Here is a 13,321-nt window from a genome sequence, read left to right on the forward strand (position 1 = left end):
GGTAAGAACATTCAAAAACCTCTCTTGTAGCTCTTTTGTAATATACAATACCTTACTGTTCACCATGGTCACCCTACTGTGCCATAGACGCTAGGACTTATCTTGCCTATTGTACCTTTGTACCGGTTGTCCCCAACCTTTCCACATTCTCCTCTTCCCTCTCCCCTCCTGACTCTCTAGTAACCACTGTTCTACTCTCTGCTTCTACTTTATTTTAGATTCTACATGTGAGTGAGATCATATGGTATTTGTTAGGTATTTTTAATGATCTTTAAATTTCCATGTAAAGAAGGAAGGCAAGAAAACATCAAAAGGCAAAACCAAAAATTAGAATTTCTACAGATTTTTATGACATGTTTTGTCTCAGCAACAATAATCAGAAATGTAGTGGATGGCCTATTACTGTATACCTGTATACTTGTGAAATTTGAATTTTATTTATATCAAATATAATGCTCACATAATAAAACTATGGTTCTGGAATCTATTTCTTTCATCAATAGATGTGGATAATTTAAATGAAACTATGACTTTACAGAATAAATTGAAACTGGCTACTGACCAAGGACTGAAGACAAATTTTGAAAATACAACATTATTTGCTTTATTTTTGGATAACAGTTTAAAATGAATATTCTGAGCTTGCTGAAATTGCTTTAACATCTCTTCTGCCTTGGCCAGGCGGGGTGGCTCATGCCTATAGTCCCAGCTTCTCAGGAGGCTGAGGCAGGAGGGTCACCTGAGTCCAGGAGTTGGAGGCTGTAGTAAACTGTAATAGCATCACTGTGCTCCAGCCTGGGCGACAGAGTGAGACTCTGCCAAAAAAAAAAAAAAAGAGTTTTAAAAGTCTTTGCTCTTTTTATATGATATGCTTGTTTTGATTATATTTATTGAAACATAATTTTATGCCTGTTGAGTACAATGACAAATTTTGACTTACATCTTGTATGTATGGTTTTTTATCATTTAATTTTTTTGTAATTTTATAAAAGTATTTTGTATTTATTGTATTTTATAAAAGTATTAGTCTATGATAAATTGGAAGTTTTTAAAAATAAGCAAATCTGCCCTCCTTCCCAAGAGGAGGAGAAGGTACATCGTTGTAAAACCACAGGGACCACACCTGCTTCCACTTTTCAACATTCTTGTCTCAGCTGTTCTTCCACTTCTATTTTTTGCTTGAGTATTTTAAAGCAAATCCTAGACATCATATACTTGTGTGAGCAACTACTTCAGTATGTAGCTTTAAAACTAATGACTTAAAAACTCTAATCACAAAATCATCACGTTCAACAAAATAAGTATTATAATTCCTAATAGTATCTAATACTTGGCTTATCTTCACTTTTTCCTGATTATCTTGAAAATAACTTTGAGGTTGGTTCGTACAAGTCAGGATGCAAACAAGGGCCACATACTGCATTTGACTGGTCTGTCTCAGGTCTCCTTTGATCTAACACTTCCCTCTTCTATTTCTTTAAAGCCGTATGGTTGCTGAAGAAAGAGAGTCATTTATCCTGTAGAGTTTTTCACATATCTCAATTTGGCTTACTGCTTCCAGGGACAGTCTGTTAATCTCTTCCTCTATCCCCAGTAGTTCCTATCTCCTGTGAGTTACAGTCAAAGGCTTTATTAGATTCATGCTTGTGTGTGTGTTTGTGTGTATGTGCTTGTGTGCAAGATTACTTCGTAGGTGGCGCCATGTATTTCCGATTGCATCAGCCCAAGAGACACCTAAGTCTGGTTGCCACCCTCAGTGACTATGACATTGATCAGTGGGTTTAGTTTTTCACCCTGATCCACCCATTATCATATCCTCCATTGACTTTTACTTAATGGTTAGCAACCATTAATTATTGCTACCTAAATCCATCATTTCACTGGGGATTTGCAAAATGGTGATTTTCTAAACATCTCATTCCCTCTTCATTTATTAGCTTGAACAGATTTCTACAGAGGAAACATTATCTCTTCTCTTTATTTGGTTATCTTGAAATACAGACTGTAGAAAAGAACAGGAACAATGCTCAATTTTTTTCCCTTCCTTTTATAAATTTCCAGAATAATGTATTTGCACCTTATCAATTTCCCAAGATAATGGATTAATTTTGTTTTATTTTGGATTGTTTAAATAGTATCTATATGAACTCATAGATTTTAATATATTTGGTATGTTTCAAAACACTGCCATCATTATTCAAATGGCCCTGTCTTTGGGCAATGGGAACCCCATCAGGCTGGTTCTGGGGTCTATTTTGTCGTCACTCTAGTAGACATTAAGAGCTTCTTGTTTTCAGGCATGACAATGTGTCCCAGTCTCATCTTGTATGCTTTCAGCCCCAGGCATGAAATCAGCCACTCTTCTGAGGAACTCTGGTTCCTTTTAGTGGAAGTTGAAACTTTTAAGCCACAATCTGGGTTCTATAGCCCTAAGTCCTTTAAACCCTGTTCTCATGGGCTGGAAGAGCTCATTAAAGTTTAAATATGTGGAAGTTTGAGGCCAAGGCCATTGCGTTGCTTTGAGAGTCCAGTGTACATATCACCTTCAAGGAGCCCATGAGGAGACAGACTTGGGTCTCCCAACCCAATACCAGAAAGTAACACTTGTACCACCCTTAAAACCTCTAACTGGTTTGGATTTGCTTCATTCATTTACTCATTTGTCCATTCAACAAATACTTTGAGCACCTATAATATCTATTGTTTCAAGCCCCAGGCATATGTATATCAATGAACAAAACAGACCTAGTCCCTGCTGTCAGGCAGGGACTAGTGAGGGGAGGACAATGAGCAGGTAAACATGTTTGTGACAGAGTGTGGGGGATGCTTTCTATACGGCGTGGTCTGATGAAGATCTGGAGCAAATACCTGAGGAAATGAGGAAGGATGGCAGGCAGAAATCTAGGGAAAAGTGTCAGGACAGAGGGAACAGTCAGTGCAAGCGCCCTGAGCTCACTGTGCTCACTGTGATTTCTAACCCTAGAGATACTAACAAATTCTTTACTCTCCAACACTTCTTATCAATTTCAAAATATTTTCTCACAGGAACGTTTTATGAGTTCACAGCTTGCCTCTCAGCAGTGACCTTTCATATGGTGATTTTTATGCCATCACTTCATGATGTCTTGAAAGATACACCATCTTCCCAAACACCCCAACACTTATATTCTTAAAATTAACTTTTCTAATTCCAGCAGTTTGGGGTGTTTATTGCAGAACACATGGAAAACACACACACACACACAACACACACACAACACACACAACACACAACACACACACACAACACACAACACACACACACAACACACACAACACACAACACACACACAACACACACAACACACAACACATAACACACACAACACACAACACACACACACAACACACACACAAAACACACACACAACACACACAACACACACACAACACACACACACAAAACACACACACAACACACAACACACACAACACACACACAACACAAACAACACACACACAACACACACAACACACACAACACACACACACACACACACACAACACAGAGCAAAAGTAAATGAAAACAAAACAGAAGTCATCTGTTCCTCCTACCCCACCGCCCCCGCTACTCAGAATTCACCTCTGTTGGCACTGCAGTTTGTGTCCTTCCATTTTTTTTTTACAAAAATGCAGCGAGTCCAGGACCCTGCCTTCTCATTTATGGACATGGCTTTCCGTACCTGTAGAGACTGCTGGCTTATAACTGCCCAGCAATAATTTCTCAAAGCAGGAGCTTCTTGCTGAGCTATGGCTTGCACATGCTAAATTGTCCTTTTATACCTAGAGGGCACCCCCCAGTGCATCGCAAACCCTGTCCTTCCCTCTCTTCAGAGGACATGCCACTGAGTTCTGCTGTTTCCAAATTGTCAGGCAGTCCTTGCTTCTCAGATAGATGTGACAAAAACAATCTGTCCCCACTCTCACCCTTTCCCCTTCCTGCCAAGAGAGACCCTTTGGGGTGGGTGGGATAATGAGGCAGGCAATATTTAAAATGTAATATTGAAATGGTGGAGATAGAATTTAAAGAATTTTATTTTAGTGTAAAACAGAATTTTAATTTCCCTAGTTTGCTTTCCTCACCGGAGGCCGTGCGTGATATTATCACCAAGGTCCTGTTTATTTGGTAAGTTTCATCGCCAGTTATCTGAGCACTTGTACATGCAGAATATTCTTTTTTTTAAATTATACTTTATGTTCTAGGGTACATGTGCACAACGTGCAGGTTTGTTACATATGTATACATGTGCCATGTTGGTGTGCTGCACCCATTAACTCGTCATTTACGTTAGGTATATCTCCTAATGCTATCCCTCCGCCCCCATTCCCCACAATAGGACCCGGTTTGTGATGTTCCCCTACCTGTGTCCAAGTGATCTCATTGTTCAATTCCCAACTATGAGTGAGAACATGCGGTATTTGGTTTTCTGTTCTTGCAATAGTTTGCTGAGAATGATGGTTTCCAGCTGCATCCATGTCCCTACAAAGCACACAAACGCATCCTTTTTTATGGCTGCATAGTATTCCATGGTATATATGTGCCACATTTTCTTAATCCAGTCTATCACTGATGGACATTTGGGTTGATTCCAAGTCTTTGCTATTGTGAATAGTGCCGCAACAAACATACGTGTGCATGTGTCTTTATAGCAGCATGACTTATAATCCTTTGGGTATATACCCAGTAATGGGATGGCTGGGTCAAATGGTATTTCTAGTTCTAGATCCTTGAGGAATCGCCACACTGTTTTCCACAATGGTTGAACTAGTTTACAGTCCCACCAACAGTGTAAAAGTGTTCCTATTTCTCCACATCCTCTCCAGCACCTGTTGTTTCCTGATTTTTTAATGATTGCCATTCTAGCTAGTGTGAGATAGTATCTCATTGTGGTTTTGATTTGCATTTCTCTGATGGCCAGTGATGATGAGCATTTTTTCATGTGTCTGTTGGTTGTATGCATGTCTTCTTTTGAGAACTGTCTGTTCGTATCCTTTGCCCATTTTTTGATGAGGTTGTTTGTTTTTTTCTTGTAAATTTGATTGAGTTCTTTATAGGTTCTGGATATTAGCCCTTTGTCAGATGAGTAGATTGCAAAAATTTTCTCCCATTCTGTAGGTTGCCTGTTCACTCTGATGGTAGTTTCTTTTACATGCAGAATATTCTTAACAAACGTAGGTGAAAACAACAAAGACCATCCAGATGAGAGCAAGCGGAAGCCATTCATTCAGAGCTCTAGCAAGGGAGTCAGCCACAGCCAGCACCATGGTGTTGGGCAGAGGCTCCAAGGCAGGCAGGGAGTGGGGATGCTTCCTAGTGGAAAAGGGGAGGCTTCAGGTGTGCTCTGACTGGAGGCTGTTGGTGTGGGGGAGCTGGAGGCAGACTAACTAGAAGTGGGGCATCCTATATGATTGCTTTGGGGCACATATTGGGCTTTCTCTGGTTTGTCCTGTGTTGGGGAGGGGACAAGGATAAAACAAAGGGAAGCTGCAGTCGCCGCCGGGTTCTGACCCTTCCGGGCTGGTCACCACAGTGGTTGTGGTTTAGCTTTGCAGTTTTGTGCCTATACAGATTGCAAGTCAGAATCTCATCATCATATGTAGTCAGTCATTCAGTCTCTCACATATGTTTCAAAATGTCACGTTGACAATTTGGGTGTCATGATGGAAAGATACTTTCCTTTGGAACTGAGGTCCGTGGGATATGGAGGTGTGAGAGAAATTCTCAGACGTCAGAATGAATGTTTGAATCCCAGCAGGTGACTCTAGACAGGCCATTTCCTCATGAGCAAAATAGAAAAATATTATACCTATCTCATATGGTTGTTGAGAGAATAAGAAACATATGTTTACGCAAGGCCCAACATAAACAAGGCTCGGTTAGGGCTGTGTCTTGGAGAGAAGCAGCTGATGCTCTCTTCTGGGGGTCACTCAGGGGCCTTGGCAGAGCTGTGACTTTGGGTACGAACTTTGTCTTTGGTTTAGAAAAAGACTCAATAAATGCAACTTTCCTCCAGCCACTTGGCAATGGGAATGGAAGGTTCTTGCTATGTGGAACCCTGTGGTCTCTGGGTCCCTCATGCTCTGTCCAGTGGCATTTGCTATCATTCTGAAAGTTTGCAAGGCCATCCCTGACAGGCTGATCATTTCCTCAACTACTGGTCTGCATTTGTGTGGAAGTCTATAGTATAGCAGAAAAACAGACTGAAGCTCCCAACAGTATGTGTTCTCATCATTCATGCAGACAGCCCTGCCATCTTCAGCAAGTGCAAACTAGAACTACATGTTAAGCAATAAAACCACATGCCACGCTGTCCAGACAGGACCCACTGACTTTATACAGCTTAGCTGGGGTTGAATTTTCTATACAAGCTCTCACACTCTCCTCCAAGGATGACTGGATCTAGCAAGTATCTGCTGCATCCAATGTTTCTGTTTTCCTTCCCACATGCTGAGCCTGGAACTTACTCTGCACAGGCTCTGTGGGTGATCGACACCCTAGGACTTGAACTGGGGACCTCGTACATTTAACTTAGGACCTAAGTATCAATATGTATCACTCTGTTCTTCCCTTTGTCCACCAGACTGATGACTGTGATTCAGAGAGGATGTGAGCTCCAACCTGAATTCCGTCAGCCTATGAACAACCTCATTCCTCAAAGGTTCCTATTCAGACAGGCCTTATCTGTAGTTATTAATAAAATATGTTAGCAACCAAGTCAGCTTTGGCTGGCAATCATACATAAGCCTACCTACCTAACCATACACCACATTGTAGGAAGAAGTTCGTACTCTCAAAGAGCAAGTTTCTATGGAAATACACATCTAAATACATTTAGACTATACATGTATACATCTATACATCTATATACATTTATATTAGACTCCTAGGCCTGCTGTAACAAAGCATCCCAAATCTGGTGGCTTAAAACACAAGAAGTGTGTGCTGTCACACTTCTGCATGATAGAAGCCTGGAATCAAGGGGCAGGCAGGGCCATGCCCTCCCTGAAGCCTCTAGCAGAGATCCTTCTTTGCTTCTTCCAGGCCTCTGTCTGTTGCTGACACCCTTTGCATACCTTGGCTTGTAGATGCATTATTCTAATCTCCGGTGTCACATGGTGTTCTCTCTGTGTGTCTGTCCAAATCTCCCTCTTCTTTTAAGGACACCAGTCATCGTACTAGCACCCACCTTAATCCAGTATGAGCTCATCTTACCTTGATTACATTTGCAAAGACCCTATTTCCGAATAAGGTCACATTCACAGGCATGGGGGGGGGGGTTAGGACTTCAAAAGATCTTTTGGAGGGACACAATTCTACCCCCAACCGGTACCTCTACCCTAATAAGAAGAGCGCTTTTGAAAGACAGCATAGCCCAGTGGTTAGGAGAGGGATTCTTACCAGATTCCACTCCTGGCTTTGCTGCTGCTTAGCTGTGTGATCTTGGGAAATACAGGTAGGCAATCTGTGCCTTCGTTTCTTTACCTGTGAAATGGGAGGTGCTAATCAAAATGCCAGCCTCAGAGGAGTATGAGAGGCTCCTGTGATTCACCCCCCATAAAGTGCAGGGCACGGAGCTGGCATATGGCAGGTGTCAGTCCACAGGGGCTCTGCTGATTGACCAGGTCCTCTTCTGAGCTCTTCATAGTATTAACCTACTTAATCCTCAAAACGAAATCGATACTATTGTCACTCCCATTTTATGGAAGGTTAACTGCGGCACAGATAGCTTAACAATTAGCCCAAGGTCCCATACTGGAAAGTGGCACAGCTGGGACCGAAACCCAGGCAGTCCCGCTTAGAGCCTGTCCTCCACTGTAATGTCAGAAATCATTACCCACAGCATAATCTACCCAGTGTTCTCCGTCACACCCAAGGAGGCTGTTTCTTTTGAATGTCTTCTCTTCCTCATGTCTTAGACTCAAATAGGATGTGGTTCTAAGTTTAAAACATAAGGCTTTTTCTGCCTTCTCAGTCCTTTGGGGCTATGGCCTTCATCATGTGCTGTCTTTACTCTCCTAGCTGCACAGACTTTGGCCTTTGTCACCAACTCCCCAGTCTATTCGTGCCTTTGCTTACTGCAGGGAGCTGCCCACAAGAGATCAGCTGCAAAATGCATGTCTATATGGAGGGCTGCCTTGCAGCTGGACTGGCCGTTTCTCATCCTTTGCTCCTTCTTTGTTTATTAGTCTTGCTCCTTTTGTAGAAAAACCTCAGCCCCAGTGCTAGTGACTTCATGTTTTGCTTGTATTATAAGAAATGGCCCTTTTCAGAGTTCTCATCCCAGGTCCCCATGAGCATAAGCCAGAGACAGACAGGTGGCAACACTGACCACAGAGGAGGGAGGGACGCAGTTTGGCACTGGGAGAGTTTGGGAGGAAGTTATCCAGAGGATACCTTGGATCAGGACTGGGAATAAGTGAGGAAGAAGTTCTCAGCCTGCTCTTGTGGTCTAACAAGCGGGGAAGACACAGCAGTTCCTGAGGTGCGAGGCAAGTGCCACAGTGGAGGGCTTACAGATGTCAAGGAAGGCTTCCTGGAGGAGGGGACCCTGAGCTGAGTTAGACTTGGGTTTGAAGGGAGGTTTCATCACTCCCTAACTGTAACATGTTATCAACCTCTCTGGCCTTTTGTCCTCACTGGCAAACTTGGGCTGTTGTGAAACAAAATATGCCCCACCTGTGGCACATAGAGTTGCTGTATAAATCACAGTGGGTAGTGCTATTGTATTGTTAGTATTGTACCTCCTACTAATAAGAGTGGTTGCTTAATAATAACATACCCTCCTCTTTCAGAGAGTTTATTCACTTCCAGTAACAAATCTCAGTCTACATGCAAATACGGCTCTTCAAAAATGTGATTTTATATATATATATATATATATATATATATATATATATATATATATATATGAACAAGATTTGTGAAAGGTATCATAAGTGGATTTCACTCCAGGCCACTCTGTGCAGCTCCTGCACCTGCAGTCTCCCACCCCTGACAAGTTTGCCACAAAAAAGTGAACACCTGGGGATCTTCAGAACTGGAATCAGTCTTCCCATCCCCAGGACTGACTTCCTTCTTGAGGGATATCTACAATGATATTTTCTCCGCGTTTGACACATTACCAGGGATGTGTAATTATGATGATGGTGGAAGAGTCTCGGCTCCCTGCGATGGCATCTTAGTGATGATTCTTTTGTAATATTGTCATTATGTCTCCACAGAGTACAACTGAGTGAAGCCGAGTTGCTGAGACAGATGGTATGAGCATGTCATTGCATTAAATGGACATTTTCCCCTTGTGGCCTTTAATAATTTATACCTTAAAAAAAGAGACAAGGATCTGTCCACCTAGTTAATTAAAAATACTGAATCTCACAGATGAGAAGTATGGTTCTTATTAAAGTGTCCGTTTGCTACCTTGACAGTTTGCAAGAAGCAAATATTTCTCCTGCTCCATACATAAAGGAACTAAGTAACTCAGCCAAGGGAAATCCACTTTGGAAGACAAACGAATCCATAAGATTCCCGATGATGCCATAGCGCCAGTGTGGGGTCAGATGACACAGTGAAATGCCTGCGGAAAAATACAGTTCTCATTAAATAAGGGAATTGGAACTTTCTTCATCCCAATATTGGTCTATAGTCCACACAGCTTCTCCCTATTTTATCAAGGAGGAGATTTATTGAGCAGAAGTATCAGGCATCTCCCCACAAAAGGCAGAAAGGCCTCACTGAGGAGCAGTTTTCTGAGAAGCTGGGCTGAACTGAAATCATGATAGGACTTCCAATAAAATATGTGGTGGAGATGCTGTCACCTACCTCTGCCTTTCCCCAAAGTCCTCTAAAATGACAGCAAAGAAACGTCCAGACAAACAAAAAGGCATAAGCCCAATAAGGTAAAGAGACAGGCGAAGAGACCATAGAAGAGAGGAAGGCAATAAAAATGTGGAAACCAGCTGTCTGAGTGGCTGCTGACCTCACAAACCAGAGGAAGCTGGGGGTTGAGAGCTGAGAGCTGGCAGGGAGGAGAGCTGGTCAGCTAGCTGTGTGAGCCAAGAGCAGGGAGGATTCAGCACAAGAGGTGTCAGGGGACTGAGCACACAGGTGCAGTTTAGACCAGAGAGAGGAAAGACCAGCCCCTGGGAGCTGGCTGGCACAGATAGCTAGCCCTTGACAGTCTCCTGCTGAACAAAAACAATTTCACAGAACACTTACATCAGACAAGGCCACTCTGTGACTGTGATGGATAAGGATAAAAACAAAGCCACTCCATAACCACGCCTGGGCATCCATAAAAACAGCAACCCTGTCCAAACCTGAAAAATGACCAAGGCACCTCTCTTTCTGGCAAATACAAGTGGCTGTGGCTTCTTCATTGATTACAGCTTTTGCGCTGCTTCACTCCTCCCAACTCCCAGACAAGATTCATGAAGTCATCACAGGATTACTCTTGAATTTGCCAGCACCCAATCCAGAGAACTCAAATCCAATTCCAAGTCTTTCCTAATTATCTCTTCCAGAGGCACCCATAGTTCTCCATGATGGCAGTTTCCCTCATTAATAAGTCAATAAACCCCAAATGTGTCTGGCTACAGGTGTGCTCTTGGTGCTCTTTGACTGATGAACATCAACAGGCCCCAGACTCCCATTCCCCATCTCCCATTCTTCAGGAGGTAACTCTGGAAAGACTGAGCCTCGGAGCAGCTGGCACTGCTGAAGAAGGAGTGTATCTCCAGAACAGGGGATTAAATTAATGATGACATAGTAGCCAGGCCCCAAATCCCCTCCCCTACCTTGCCCAAGGAAAAGCTGGTAGGCAGACGTGCATCCCCTTTGGGAAAGACTAAACAGTCCCCAGTTGTGGAAACAAACAGCCCAAGAGAAAGACTTCCCATCCTCCTTCTAAATGAAATGAGTGGGCAGCCAAGCCCCATCAGATATTTGAAGAAAGACAGAGGTGGAGCAAGAAAAAAACAAGAATCTCAGAGAAGGCAGAAGCAATGACAAAAAAATGAAGAGAATGGCTAACGGTGAAGTATATTCTCCAACAAACAATTTATAAGGAGGAAAAAAGAGTTGGAAGGGTAACTCCAACTGAAAGAGACTTGTGAACTATAACAACCTATTGCAAAGTGTAGACCTTACTTGGATCCTGATTTAAACAAAGCATCAAAATAAAACCATTTATGAAACAGTGAGGGAAAGGTAAATATTGACTGCATATTTGATGATATGAGGGAATTATCATCAAAGTTTTTAGATGTGATCATTGTACTATGGTCATGTTTACATAAAATATTCTTTATCTTTTGGAGATTCATATGGGAATATTTACATGCTATGAATTCTTTTTTTTGTTTTTTTTTTTTTTTTTTTTTGAGATGGAGTCTCGCTCTGTCACCCAGGCTGGAGTGCAGTGGCCGGATCTCAGCTCACTGCAAGCTCCGCCTCCCGGGTTTGCGCCATTCTCCTGCCTCAGCCTCCCGAGTAGCTGGGACTACAGGCGCCCGCCACCTCGCCCGGCTAGTTTTTTGTATTTTTTTAGTAGAGACGGGGTTTCACCGTGTTAGCCAGGATGGTCTCGATCTCCTGACCTCGTGATCCGCCCGTCTCGGCCTCCCAAAGTGCTGGGATTACAGGCTTGAGCCACCGCGCCCGGCCACATGCTATGAATTCTGGAATTTTCTTCAAAATAATTCACTGGGCAGATGGGGTGGGGGACAAAGATGAACCAAGACTGGTGCAAATGAAACTGTCAAAAGCTGGCTGGGGGATACATAGAGGTGTATCATTCTATTAACTTTACTGTTGCACGTGTTTGCAATTTTCCATAATAGAAAATGAACCCCAAAAAAGCAAAACAAACCAAAATCTCCTGAAGTGTAACTTTCTTTAACCTTGAGGACTATGCAAAAATGCATCAGCTTATCCAGACCAGTCCAGACCTGGAAGCCACTATGTCAAGGCAGTACATCCTCAAAGCCTGCAGACATGGAAGAAAGCTTTAGAAACTCTTTGAAAATGTTATAAACCTTATCAAGGATCCTAAAGCAGGGAGGTAACAGGACAGCCCTAAGCACTATTGTAAATTGCTCTCCCCTCCTTCCTGCTTCTTTTTCCTGACCCTTTAGTAACTCTGTGGTATCTGTGGGTGACTTTCCCTCTGTACCCCAGGAATCCTCTCACAGGCCTACTTGGTTGGGGTATTCTGGGAGGCAAAACACAGGTGGGGGCTGTAGGGTCAGATTTGGCTCTCAGAGGGGGAAAAGAGGTGACTTGACCTGACTCAGCATAGGGTTCCAGGCTGCTCCCACCCACCGTGCTCCCTGCCCCTACCTTGGAAGCTGGGATGTGGAATGAGGTGGCCAGAAGGGTGGTGGGTGGACAGATGGGTCCACAAAAGAAAGAGCACCATGGGGAAAGTCCCAGGAGGGCCACACAGGGAAATGGACAATCAGGAGAGGAAGTGACAGACACTTGCCCTCCTGGAAGACTCCCTGGGGCAGAGTCTGGAGCAGATTCCTGGGCAGAGTGCTGGCTAGGGAGGGGACTAGGTGAGGTGGTACCACTGGCCACAAGGGGGTAAAGGGTATGGCCAGAGTTGGCCTTGGATTTGATGGAGGGGACATAAATGGAGGCTGGCTCCCTAAGGGACAGGGGAATTGGCAGAATGGGGAATGGGGAGTGGATGGGATTTCACTCTTAGATTCAAGGAGCTGGAGCTCAGGTTTTTTCCTAAGGGATGCTGCTCAAGGGACTGTGACTTCTAAAAATTCCTCTGCAATGTTAATCTTGGGAGAAGAAATCCTTCATCTCAGAATGAGTGAAGTTCACTGTGAGACTCAGTAGCAGCTTGAAACTGAGAATGTCCTTTCTTTAAATTTTTTTTGCCTTAACAAGAAATTTCCAAGGGCTCTTCTGCTTTTGAGCAACATATCTTGCTTTTCATATTTTTAAAGACTTGTTGCCTTCAGCCTCTTTGAAATACAGTGAAAAGATATTTTTCCATCTCAGTATTAGAAAGCACTGTTATGCTTTATATACAAGAGTTTTCACTGAGTGCATGGACCTGGCGATTCATTTACTGATGGCTAGATGGAGGTTTGTAGCTAATAAAGAGCTGTTTTCTAAAAATAGACAATTACCAGTGTACTTGACTCACTAGGAAAGGGCACCATCAAAACAGTACTGAAAAAATGCACAGGCCAGAGCCACGTCTCCTGACCTTTTCAGAGTAATGGAAATCTAAGAGTCTAATGGAAGATATGAGCACCTCAAAGA

General features: G+C 43.0%; 1 long non-coding RNA gene across 6 annotated transcripts in view; it reads right to left on the minus strand.

Annotated features, from left to right (window-relative positions):
* Window positions 1-373: 373 nt before the first annotated feature.
* The window catches only part of LOC144336407 (uncharacterized), a 38,965-nt gene continuing 26,017 nt past the window's right edge, over window positions 374-13,321 (minus strand). The window contains exons 2-5 of one of the 6 annotated variants that reach the window (XR_013408176.1): window positions 9,458-9,614; window positions 7,439-7,522; window positions 4,402-4,519; window positions 374-815 (exon numbers count right to left, since the gene is read on the minus strand). This is a non-coding gene — a long non-coding RNA (uncharacterized LOC144336407). Of the gene's footprint in view, window positions 816-4,401; window positions 5,818-7,438; window positions 7,523-9,162; window positions 9,615-13,321 lie in introns of all 6 variants that reach the window. The other 5 variants (XR_013408177.1, XR_013408175.1, XR_013408174.1 and 2 more) reach the window with 5 other exon arrangements.

The sequence above is a fragment of the Macaca mulatta genome, chromosome 18 (assembly GCF_049350105.2).
Source record: "Macaca mulatta isolate MMU2019108-1 chromosome 18, T2T-MMU8v2.0, whole genome shotgun sequence".
NCBI classification, from domain to species: Eukaryota; Metazoa; Chordata; class Mammalia; order Primates; family Cercopithecidae; genus Macaca; species Macaca mulatta.